Source organism: Nanorana parkeri, unplaced genomic scaffold (genome assembly GCF_000935625.1).
Source record: "Nanorana parkeri isolate BGI_ZX_2015 unplaced genomic scaffold, ASM93562v1 scaffold440, whole genome shotgun sequence".
NCBI classification, from domain to species: domain Eukaryota; kingdom Metazoa; phylum Chordata; class Amphibia; order Anura; family Dicroglossidae; genus Nanorana; species Nanorana parkeri.
This window is the reverse complement of record NW_017306708.1, coordinates 1123701-1135421: the sequence shown is the minus strand read 5'-3', so window position 1 is coordinate 1135421 and position 11721 is coordinate 1123701. Positions and strand designations below refer to the sequence as shown.

The window sequence follows — 11721 nt, the reverse complement described above, 5'->3', positions numbered from 1 at the left end:
CCCCTTTCCCGAACTGCATTGTGTAAATTCTTATTTGGTCTAGGACAAAGGTGGGCAACTCCGGCCCTCCAGCTGTTGTGGAAGTACCTATGAGGCACTTAAAGACTCACAGTTGTAGGCATGAGAGGATTTGTAGCTAAAGCACAACTAGAGGCTGGAGTTGCTGGCTGGGGTGATGAATAAGTTAAAATTTCTCAAATCATACCTTGCGTCCCTCGCTGTGGATGTGGCAAAGAGAAGTGGCTTCGGGGGGAACTGGAGTGCAGCGCAGAGGAAGGCTGTGGGTGTGGGGGAGCCCAATACCGGGCTGCTGTAAAATGTTATCATGCAGTTTGAAAAAACTATGAAAACAGGAAGAAATAGAGACCTAAAAGCCATGTTTATATGCCCTGTGAAGGGAATTTATAAAACTCGTAAGGTGTGCGCCATCCCAGTTACATAAGGATCTTTTGCAGTTACAGCTTAAAGATAACGTCTGAACAATGCGTGATAACATAATCTGCAGTATACCGGCATGATGCAATATACACATCAGTTCTTTGGCAGTCTGTCACTGTGTCCAGTGCGTTTCCTTCATTGAGAATCGTCTTGTAAAAATGTCAGCTGGGAATTTTCCATCATTTTAATTTTAAATCTGGGAGACATAGAAAGTGCCTAAACAAGGACCTTCGTGGCTCCGCAAGTATTGCTTTAAGAAAAAATAAAGAAATATTGAAAATTAGAATTACAGTAACATGTTTTATGAGATGTTAATGATCAGGTTTCTATATACTTTAAATATATACATTGTCCTCTTTATTGCTCAGTACTGACTTTAAAAAAGTAAAGTGAATGTCATGGCTTCATATGTGGCAAAGCTCATTAAAATAATGATGGTAGCAAATATGTGAATATTTGTCACTATCATTATTTTAATAAGCTTTACCAATCCTTTGTGCATTCTATTTTATACACACAGTGCCCCTCTGATACAGCAATCGAACTCAGTTTAACAAATCACATTATATCTGACTGATGCTGTTGAGCAATTGTATTATTTAAGCCCTCGATGATTCCACATTCAGATCACTGTGGCAAACTGTAATACATCTGACACATGGCTAAAAAAAGGTAAAAAAAGTAGCTGCGGAATGCTCATCCTATTCATTCTACAGTTTAATTAGGGACTTAATAACATAATTATGGAACAAGGAGTTGAGAATATTTACACAATAAATTCTGTGAATATTCACTTTCAGGGATCCAATCATGTGAAAAACTTTATTCCTGTTTATTTATTTTATCTCCACATAACTTAGTATTCAAAGTGAACAGGAATTTGTCTGCAATATTGTGTAAATTAGGCCAATTATCTCTTATTGGTTACCACACATTAACAATCTGCTGATTTAATAAGCCTGTAGTGGTGATCGTCACTTTGTGGGTTGTCATCACACATGTATATAGATCATGAACTTCCTCAACGTTCAGTAGTAGAGGTTAATGGAGTATTGACTAGCAATGCTTCCATAAATATTGGCTATTCCAAGTATTGCATGTCTCATCTGCCGGGACATTTCCAGGTAGGGGCATTGCTAGAAGACTTGTCAGTTCATTTTTCCAACAAGAAAATCAGACTAGGAGACTCTCTCGCTTGTTTCTTTTATTACTTATTGCAAATCAAAGCCTTTTATTGGGCAAGCGAATACAAAGTATTAAAGTAGCATTAAACCCTCAAACGTTTTTTTTGATAATGAATCCAGATCACACAAATATACATTGCCCAGCAAAGCATTTCTTTACATTTTTGTCCAAGCACTTACAGTCATCATGTTTCTGAACAACTGGCTCCATCTCTCACAGCTCGGCTTCCCTAAACTTCCTGTCCAGTAAAGATCACAAGGGACAGAGCAGTCTCCAGCGGTTGTCTATCTACTAGCATGGAGAAGGATGGAGGGAGGAGTGGGGGAGTTTAGAGCAGGGGAAGTGGTTTGCCGTGTTGTGTCTGTGTGTTTGTGGAAAGCTTATTGCCACACACAAGGGTGGCTCCATAGGACACTGAAAGGGGAAGGAGCCCCCCTAAAACAGGATATTAGGGCCAGTGCTCAGGAGACGAGCTGATTCTTGCAGAAGCTGAAACATTTAAACATCAAGGAGCAGCATCCATTGCGATTTAATCAGCATTTGAAATAATTTAAAAACTTTTGACTTTAATATCTCTTTAAGCCTATATTAAGTTTAAATTTCACTTGCTTGTATGTTGCTCTATAGGGATACCATTACTTATCCCAGGGGTAGGCAACCTTGGCTTTCCATTGTGGGAACTCTAAAAGTCCCTGCCTCTGGGAGTCATTCTTGTCAGAGTCTTAGGGCTAGTTCACACCAGCCCGATTGTGGCTGGAATGCACTGGATCGCATTCTGGCCTGTTCACTTTGTTTTGGGGCGGGAGGGGGCGTGCACTGAACTCAACACAATGCGATCGGCCACACGGGAACGTGTGGCACAATGGTGCCTACTTTCCGGTCCGGTGCAGTCCGAAGAAATAGTGCATGCTGTTTTTGTATCGTTCCACAACATCTGAAGATCCGAGGTTGCCTACTCCTGCCTTATCCTATCTGTGGACTCAGCAATGTTTCAGTCCAGTTTTTGCAAATGATTTAAACAAAGGCCATCCTTGGTTTCATAGTTGCATATTCTTGTTGGAAAAAGTTGCATGTCCACTGAGTTTACTCAAAACTGGAAGTGTATCTGCATCATCCGCAGAAGGCTACGTTTAAACTCTGGCATTGTGTGAACATGTGCCAAAGCGTGCACATAGGCATGTGTTCACGCAACACATTAAAAGCGTGCAATACACTTGAAGTGCCATTTCTTGTTTATGGGGCCGCAAGCGTATCACGTGTTTTTAACGTGCGACATATGTTGAAATGCCATTATTTGTTAAAGGTGTTTCTGCCCGCATGTTCACATGCATCAAACGCGTAGTCAAAAAACACGTGATGTTCACAGCTGAAAATGCAGCATGAGCTTCTTTGCCATGTTTATTACGCATGTGCCAGCCAATTTAAATGAATGGGCTGATACGCTGCAAACGCAGACAAGCGCAACATGCGGTGTGTGTGAAGTGTGAGATCGGGGCCTAAACGTTTTTAGATAGATACTGTAGATAGAAGGAAGGGAATTTATCAAAACTGAAGCAAACAGTTGTGCATGGCGACCAATCAGCTTATATACAGTATTTCATTTTCAAAGCTTAACTGAACAAACTGAAGAGAGATGCTGATTGGTTGCCATGGACAACTGCTCCAGATTGTGTCTTCTCCAGTTATGATAAATGCTCCTCAAAGAATAGGAACAGTTAGAATCTCGGGTTTGCTGTCTACACAATTCACCCTTTCTATTTGTCTTGGTGACCACTGTTAAAGGCAAATGATGGAAAATATTCCAATGGGGACATCTGTTTTGTTGAGAACTGTCTCTTCCCCTACCCAGTGATAGAAAGTGAAGGGAAAACTCCCCAGCATGACACACCAAATAAAAAACAGACAGAGATCTAACCATTTCCTATTCTATGCAAACTAAAGGGAAAACCAGCTTTTTGGCTGGACATATACTTCAACATTACAATTATGGTAAAAGGAAACTTTGAAGTAAATACAAACCGGAGCCTCTACATGCAGCATGTGATGGTACGCTTCTAACTGCTGTGCGTATTGTTTGTTTAGTGCTTCCAGTGATTTCCCTCTTAGCTAGAAACTGTGATAAATCACGAGGCAAGATCTCTCTTCTTCTCTCACACAAAGCAGAACTAGAAATTATTTATTCTCCAGGCACCAAAGCTGAAAGCTGTAAAAGCCTCACTTGAGGCCATTCTCTATGGAAGGAGCCTAGTGCTGTAGAGTAGTTCACCCTGCAATTTCACTTTCATTATCCTGATATGAAATAGTGTCATTTGCAGAGCTGACTTTCTAAAATATATAATTCACCTCATGTAGAAACACCGATGTGCACTTAGTGAGCACCGCTCTTGATACAAGAAAATGACATTAGAGATAATTGATACTAGCTTTCTTCTGTGTGTTACATGCCTGTGCTGCTTTGCAGCGTATTAGGTTGCCATTGTAAAATATTTTCATACATTATAGGCTTCATCTGAGAACATTCTAATGGAAAACAAGCTTTCTTTCCACTTATGTGCTATATTGTGTATGATTCAAGGAAAGAAAGGCAAGAAAAGTGAAGGCGTTACCTATAATAACCAAACTCAATTTCTCTTTCTCTATTCTGGCCTGGAAAGACTGAGGGCCCGTTCACACCGGTTTTTCCAGCACAGCCTGAACACAAGTCAAGGCAATTTGACTTGTCATGGACGGTGACAGTTTACACCACCGCGTTCCGGTGTGTGCGCTTAAAAAAAAAAGTATGGCATGCTGTTCTTTTTTTTTTTTTAAGCGCACCGCATTGGGACACGGTACAACCACATCGCACTGTAGCGAGCCCATAGAACCTAATGAATAATGTCACTTGTGCTCGAACACCAAAATAAAAGAAGCAGTGCAATGCGGCTCAATCCAGGCACCGTACGGGCACATACCGACCAGCAAACCCTGGGGGCAGGATAATATTGCTGGGCAACATAGATATTTTCAATCTTTCATTTTGATGGGTTAGTCTAGTCTGTATGAAATCTACACAAATCTTTATCTGAAAGGCAGTTTTTTTTACAGCGCCTGGAGCTGCGATAAGAAGCGTGCACAGGAAGGTGCAGGAGCTGTGTGCCCTCACAATCTGCTTCCCACAGATCTGAGTTTTGACAGAGGTGTACAGCCTCGGATGCATACATGATGGGTCCAGGTCATGAGTTGCCGGCGCATCAAAAAATGGCCCTTCACACTGTACGGGACAAGACACCCCATGTGAATGAGGCCTAAAATGGACGCATTGAGGGGATAGGATTTAAGAGGCAGCCAGTCCAATGTAGAAACCAGCATGTATTTTCACAGCTGAAATCTAACCAAACCTAATCACTGAAATATCATATAAAGCTTTAATAACAGAGTCCCGGCGGGAAAAGTCACCGGGAGTCTGTTTAAACAGCCCCGATGCTGGCGACGTACACTGTACGTCGTCAGTCACGAAGGGGTTAATGCAGTTTTCAGACACTTTTCAGTTTTTTTAGCTTTCATTCAAATATCCTGCCATGAAAGTCCTTGTATCAGGCACTTCCTTTTATACAGTGCTCTCGCTTACGGCTTTCTAATGGAGACTACAAGTGGCTGTTTCAACCCACGTTATGCATTTGTGATCCACTGTTGTCACCATCAGGAAACCCTCCCTGAGAAATGCCATGCAGACATCACTGGAGTTCATGATGTTGATAGGAAGTGGTTGCAAAGAGGCTGAAGGGAGTCAGGAGGACTGAAATACAACAAATAATGTAAAAAGGTGAAAACATTGTTTATGATACACAGTGCATTAGCAAACTAAAGGCAATTCATTTGGGGTTTACACACAGTTGAAAAAATACTTAAATGTGTACTGTTTTACCTGGCAAACATTTCTGCTTCTACTCAGCTACATCAGCCTACTGATTGTGCAATGAAGGAACAGCAGGATATTGATGAGGTCATCGCACTGCTGCTCTTCCTGCTAGAATTTTCACTGAACAATGCCTGCATCCAATCAGGTTGTTCAGGTATTTTGAGAGCCAGCGGGGCCGTCTAGCAAGATAACTGAAGCTTGGCCCACAGTTTAGCGTAGTTGGAGGAATCTGTTGCACTTTTTCCATCTGATCACAGAAAATCTGCAGATAATCTATAGGTGTATGGCCAGCTTTACACAGTGAACATTCTAACTGTAGAGCGTGATTAGCTGACACTGTTGTAAAATCTGTCTTTAGGTGCCAACACACCTTGCGATAATCGTACGATAATTGCAGGAAATCCCGCGATCGTGCGATTATTGCAAGGTGTGTGTAAGGCGTGCAACCGTTTCTACTGTACGGTCGCACGACTTTTGTTTTAGGAACATGTTTGAAAACCCACCGAGAATCGTACAATTTTCGGCTGGTTTGTGGCATGTTCGCAAGATAAATGCCGCACGGGCCAGTGTGCGCAAGCACACACTGCCCGTTCGGCATTGCAGCCCCCTCAGGGGGCGTGGCTTGCGATCATCGCAAGTACGATCTGCCTGTCCAAGATGGGCAGATCGTACATTTTTTTAATTACCTTACAGCCATCGCAAGACAAAAGTCTTGCGATGGTTGTAAGGTATGTGTCCAGCATTAGTCTTATGGCTGCTCGGCAATTAAAGAAGAGCTCCAGGAATTAACAAAGTTAACCCTTGCAGTGGGGCTGCTTCCACACTGCAAGGCTTAACTGCTCGATTTGGTCCAGGGGCTGGATAAAAGAAGATATATTCACCTGACCCTTGATCCCCCTGGCTGCTAGACTGGTCCCCACACCCTCTTATTTCCCAGGCTCCATCTGACCCAAGACGTCATCTAATACAGGTCCATTCACCTTCATTAGATGTAAGGACACCAAGGGGCACCCCATAGCTAAAGTGGAGGGGGAGGTGAGTGCTGACCACCACAGGACCTGAGAATTAGGTGAGCATATCCTCTGTATTGCAGCCCCTAGAGAAAAATGAACAGTTAACCCTTTCAGTGTGGGGGAAGCCCCAATGCAGCGTTAACTTTTTTAATTCCCAGAGTTCCTTTTTTGAAGGCAAACGTTATATTTTAGTTATGTTTGTAGCAAGGTGGCCCGAGTCAGACCCTGACTTCTTACATGTGTCAGAATGTTCTCTGTTTGTGTCCACCATAGAGGCCTGGGTGTTCATGCTAATCCTTGTATGTTCCAACTCCTCCTGTTGCATTCTCTATAAAAGAAAACATTTTTTTTTTAAATCTGACGGGGAATCAGACCCCCTGAAAATGACTACCCAGAAGAGTAGAGAGCTTACCAACTAAGAATTTGTCATGTGGCCTACCTCTCCATCATCTACCGAAGACTAATATATTGATTTTGGATAGACTGACCCTTTAATGAATTCAATGATTATACCTATCTGCCTAGTATATCTGTACTTAGTGTGGACAGCATACAGAAATGAGAAGATGTTGTTCTGGCTGCTCTGGTAATCTCCTATGTAGTTTAGAGTTTATTGGACATTACAGTATTGCAGACAGTCCATGTGCCGTCAAGTTTGCAATAAAAGGTTTGGGGAAAGTGAAATGTCTGAAGCTAAGCTGCTAGAGATGGATTTAAACAATGATTTGGCCTGGGACTGGGTGCAAATTGAAAATAACATCAATAAACAGAAACTCCACATGATAAATTGAGGTCATATAAGGCTTGTGTTGTGTATTGATTTCTGTACTGCAATGTGTCATATTTTTGTGAATTAAGCACAGCTGCATTATTACGTTACACCACCATTATCTCTGCATTTCATCTAATGTCTGCCGAGGAAATCCGAGTGAATAATATCTCTGCAGTTTTGTGAGCCACTACTTACATTCTGTTCCAGCTTTACACGCTTCAGCTAAAGGCAAAGTGTTTTTTCGATTGCTGTCTGTGACCCTGTTAGGGAGATTCGCTCTCTCTGATTATCTTGATCACCAGTGTAAGAAATGTTGAGTTGCCACTAGAACATGAATAGAGGGGAAATCTTCGAATGGGGACATTTATTCTGGTGACAGATTGGAAAGATATCCTCTCACTTCCTGTCAAGTCTACAGGACAGGAAGTGAAGCAAAATATCCTTAAAGGAGAACTATGAGGTGAGTGCTTTTCGCTCACCTCATAGTTCCAGCCGACCTGTGACAATGAGACTGTCACAGGTCGGCTCAGTAGATCGGGAGGTGAGCGAACACATACCGGGTTCGCTCACCTCTCGATCCTGTCACGGCTCTCTACCGTGACAGGGGAGGGGCTGGATTCCCCCCTCCTCGCTCCGATCCGCCAGCGCTGACTGGCGGAACGGACGGGGGAGGGGGCGGGGACAGCTGGCTCTGCCTCTAGATAAGCAGAGCCAGCTGTCAGTCATGCAGCTGGGCGGATCCCGGCACAGTTTTGACTTTAGATATACTGCTTTAGGCCAGGTTCACACCACTTTCCGGACCAGATCTGGAACGCGGTGCATTGCGTTTTGCCGTGTTTTTGCCACGTTTTTTTTAGGCTTAAAATTGGCTTTCAGGTGCGGTCCAGTGCTTTTGCAGCATTTGTGATGCGTTCTAGTTTGGTCTGGTCCAGAACGGACCGTGCTGGTGTACCTAGAAAATACTGCAAATACCGCCTGTTGCGGTACAATTGAAAAAATAGTGTATGATTGGTTGCCATAGGCAACTGCTCCTGATTTTTTTGATAAATTCCACTCATTCCACCTTGAAGAATAACTTAAAGTGTCACTAAACTCAGGAGTTAAATCTTAAAAATGCATTCAACTACATTAACTAGTAACAAAAATGTATCTTGTTTGTGTATTACTGGGCTGTAGATCCTCAAATCATCTCTGGATTGGTGTTGACACATCCCTTCCTTCTGGAGGGTGACTACGTTTGTTCCCCATGGTCCCTGTGTGTTGTAAAGTAGTCACCGCTCCAAGTTCACTCCTGTGATGGACTACAATCTCAATACAAATTAGTAAACTGAACATGAGATTGTAGTCCATCACGTCACAGGAGTGAGCTTGAAGTGGTGACTACTTTACAACACACACAGGGACCATGGAGAACAGAGATAGCAAGTAAGCCAGCCCAAAGATGTTCCTATCTGAGGCTTACTTAGTTTATAATGAACAGGATATGTCTCGAATAGGTACTTGATTGAAGTGGCCTACTTTAGTTCTTTAAAATTTAAAAGAATGCAGAGCCATGGGCTGGGACTTTCGTCGATCGACAGAACAGGTTTTCGTTTGCACATGTGCAGTGTTCATGTTGGGATTTTTTTGCGTATGAAAACGCCTCTAATCCATCGATTTTCATACGATTCGAAAAAAAGTTTTCTTGTCTGCCCGATAGTCGAACTTCAGCCAGTTGTACATTCATTCTGATCGTTGACTTCCCATCAACTGGCCATTTATCATACGAAAAACGGATCGCATTCGTTTTTCGATGTATGGGCACCTTAAGGCTAAATAAAAGTGGGTTTCTTTCTGTGTATCATCTATAATTATGTATATACACAGGGGCCATCCATCATGAGTGCTGCACAGTGTCTTCCTACTTCAGTGCAAGTCTGTCACTCAGTACTTCAGTGGAAGTCATGTACTCAGATTTACTGAAAACCGGGCTAGGCTGATAGGTATGTACAAGGGATACATGCCTAGGGTGCATTAGGGAAGGAAGGTGCAATTGGGGTCAGTTCTTTGTTCTCCCTTCCAATGTCTGTATTAGTTTCATTATTGGGGAAGGCTTGTAATAATTCAGATTGCTACACTGTACCTAGAATTTAGAGCTGGAGCTGAAAAGCAGAGCCACAAGTAAGGCCCCATTCACACCTGACCGCTTTGTAGCGCGTCCTACGCTCGATGAACGCTCTACAAAACGGTCAAAAAAATAAATAGCATTGTAGTCAATGGTATCGTTCCCACCTGTCCGTATTTCTGCCCGTCCCGAACGCACTACAAAACGGCCCACGCATGAAAAGGTCCCGGAGCGTTTTTGCTGCGTATTGGTCCGTTTTGTAGGGCGTTTTCCATTTGGATACTGCCAAGTAGCCTTTGGAATCGCACGACGGTCGCGCGACTTTTTTACCGCGAATCGCGGTAAAAAAACGCGTGACGGTCGCGCGACAGATGCGCATATTACAATACGCATAGGTGTGAATGGGGCCTAACAGAGTGTGGGTTCTCAAGATAAGTCATTGTGACCAATTAGACTTTACTATGTCAACCTTTCCCTTCACAATCAGTTGGTCTTTAAGTGTACCAAAAAAAAAAACACACTTGGAGCCCTCTTTCCTCTCTTCAGCTTCTGATCGCCTGCCAAGGTTTGTTTACATAGTGCCTGTGGATCAGGGAAAGATGTCAATGATGACTGGTGTGATGTCAGATATAGGTTGAAGAGCAATTTGCAGAATTAGCACTGGGCTTTCAAGGTTCGCTACAGTGCCCCAAAGAGATTTCTAGTCTAGATCTTTTCACACGTGGAAGCAGTGCAGTGAGGCTGCAGTTTTTTTTTTTACCCTCCTTTCTCTTCACATGATAAATGAGAGTACCTCATTTTAGTTTTATCTATATGAATAGCAGTGATCCCCTTGTTTTAAATAAGTAAACTCCCCGTTATCCGGCATCCATTGATTGTGGATAAATGTAGTTTCTGGTTGGTTGAGAAAAAATAGGTTTAACTGATGCTATACCCCATATTATGCCATAACATAAACTCTGTATTGACTTCATATTAATGTTGAAATAAAGTAAGTCAAAAGCAAATTAACTTAATTAAGGCAAAAGTACACACTTTATTATTAGTGCTGCAATACAGGTGCTATGTGCACTGTGGCTGTCTGACATTGGGACTGGAGATCAGTATATTGTAATCTATGAGCAATACAGTGCATTACTGGGAGTGATCACTGGGAGTGATCACTAGGCGGTGCTTGTTTACAGACAATCGTTCACAAGATAATAGAGCACTTTTCACAGACAATCATCAGCCACTCATTCACAAGATAATATAGCACGTTTCTGCCTGCTTCTCTACCTTCCCATGCTGCAGAGCCCCATATCCCTCTCCTAGTAGGTCGCAGATCAGTAGAACAGTTTGCCGGTTAGATGAGAGTCCCGGTTAGTTGAATACCAGATAACAGAAAGTTTACTGTATATTTATTTATTATCTACCATGTTATTTGGAACCTTTGTTTACTCATCTGTAGATAACATGGTCTCCATATTAATTACATACTTATACACAATAAGCATGAGTGGGGGAAGGAGGAGGAGGGAAAAAAAGATGCAGGAAAATGGACGAGGGGAACAGTACAGGAGGAAACATTGAAGAGGGTGGAGAGGGGAAGTACCGGAGAGAACATTGTAAGGGGAAGAGAGGAGCAGTCCAGGAGAGGACACTGGAGGAAGAGGAGAGGGGCAGTACAGGAGAGAGCAATGGAGGAGGAGGCGAGTCATGGTACAGAGAACAGTGGAGGAGGGAGGCAGTAAAAGAGAGAACTTTGGAGGAGAGGGGTAGTACAGGAGAAAACACTGGAGGGGAAGAAGAAGAGGGGAAGTACAGGGGGGAACACTGAGGAGGGATAATGGAGCAGTACAGGCAGCAGGGTAGGAAGGGTAGGAATTTGTATGCAAAGGGACAGTTCAGAACAACACAGTGGCATTACAGCAGCTGTAGAGGAGAGACAATACATTCCAGAAACTGGCAAAAACTGAGTGGAGAGGTATACATTGGCATCTTCACATTGACTGCTGGAGGGCTGGTTCTCTACCTGTTCGACAGTTGATAAAAGCAGCCTGACTGGCATGGAGATAGCTGGTAGGGAGAATTTCTATAAAGACTAATATGAAACTTGTGTGATATATGCAGCAACATACACTGTCTGTCCAACATAAATGTCATAGCCCCTAATATTTCATTGGACAGAGCCATCAGGGAAAACTTGGCCATTCATTAAATTCAGGTAGGGAGCTGACCTTATTTCTGGGCACATAATGTTGCTAAACCTAGACCTATTATCTAATGGAAGGCTCTTATCTATTTGCTTAGCTAAATCCAGGTGGTGGCT

General features: G+C 42.8%; 1 protein-coding gene across 3 annotated transcripts in view; it reads left to right on the top strand.

Annotated features, from left to right (window-relative positions):
- The window catches only part of PDE5A (phosphodiesterase 5A), a 122063-nt gene that overhangs the window by 26416 nt on the left and 83926 nt on the right, over positions 1–11721 (top strand). The gene's annotated exons all lie outside the window — the stretch shown is intronic.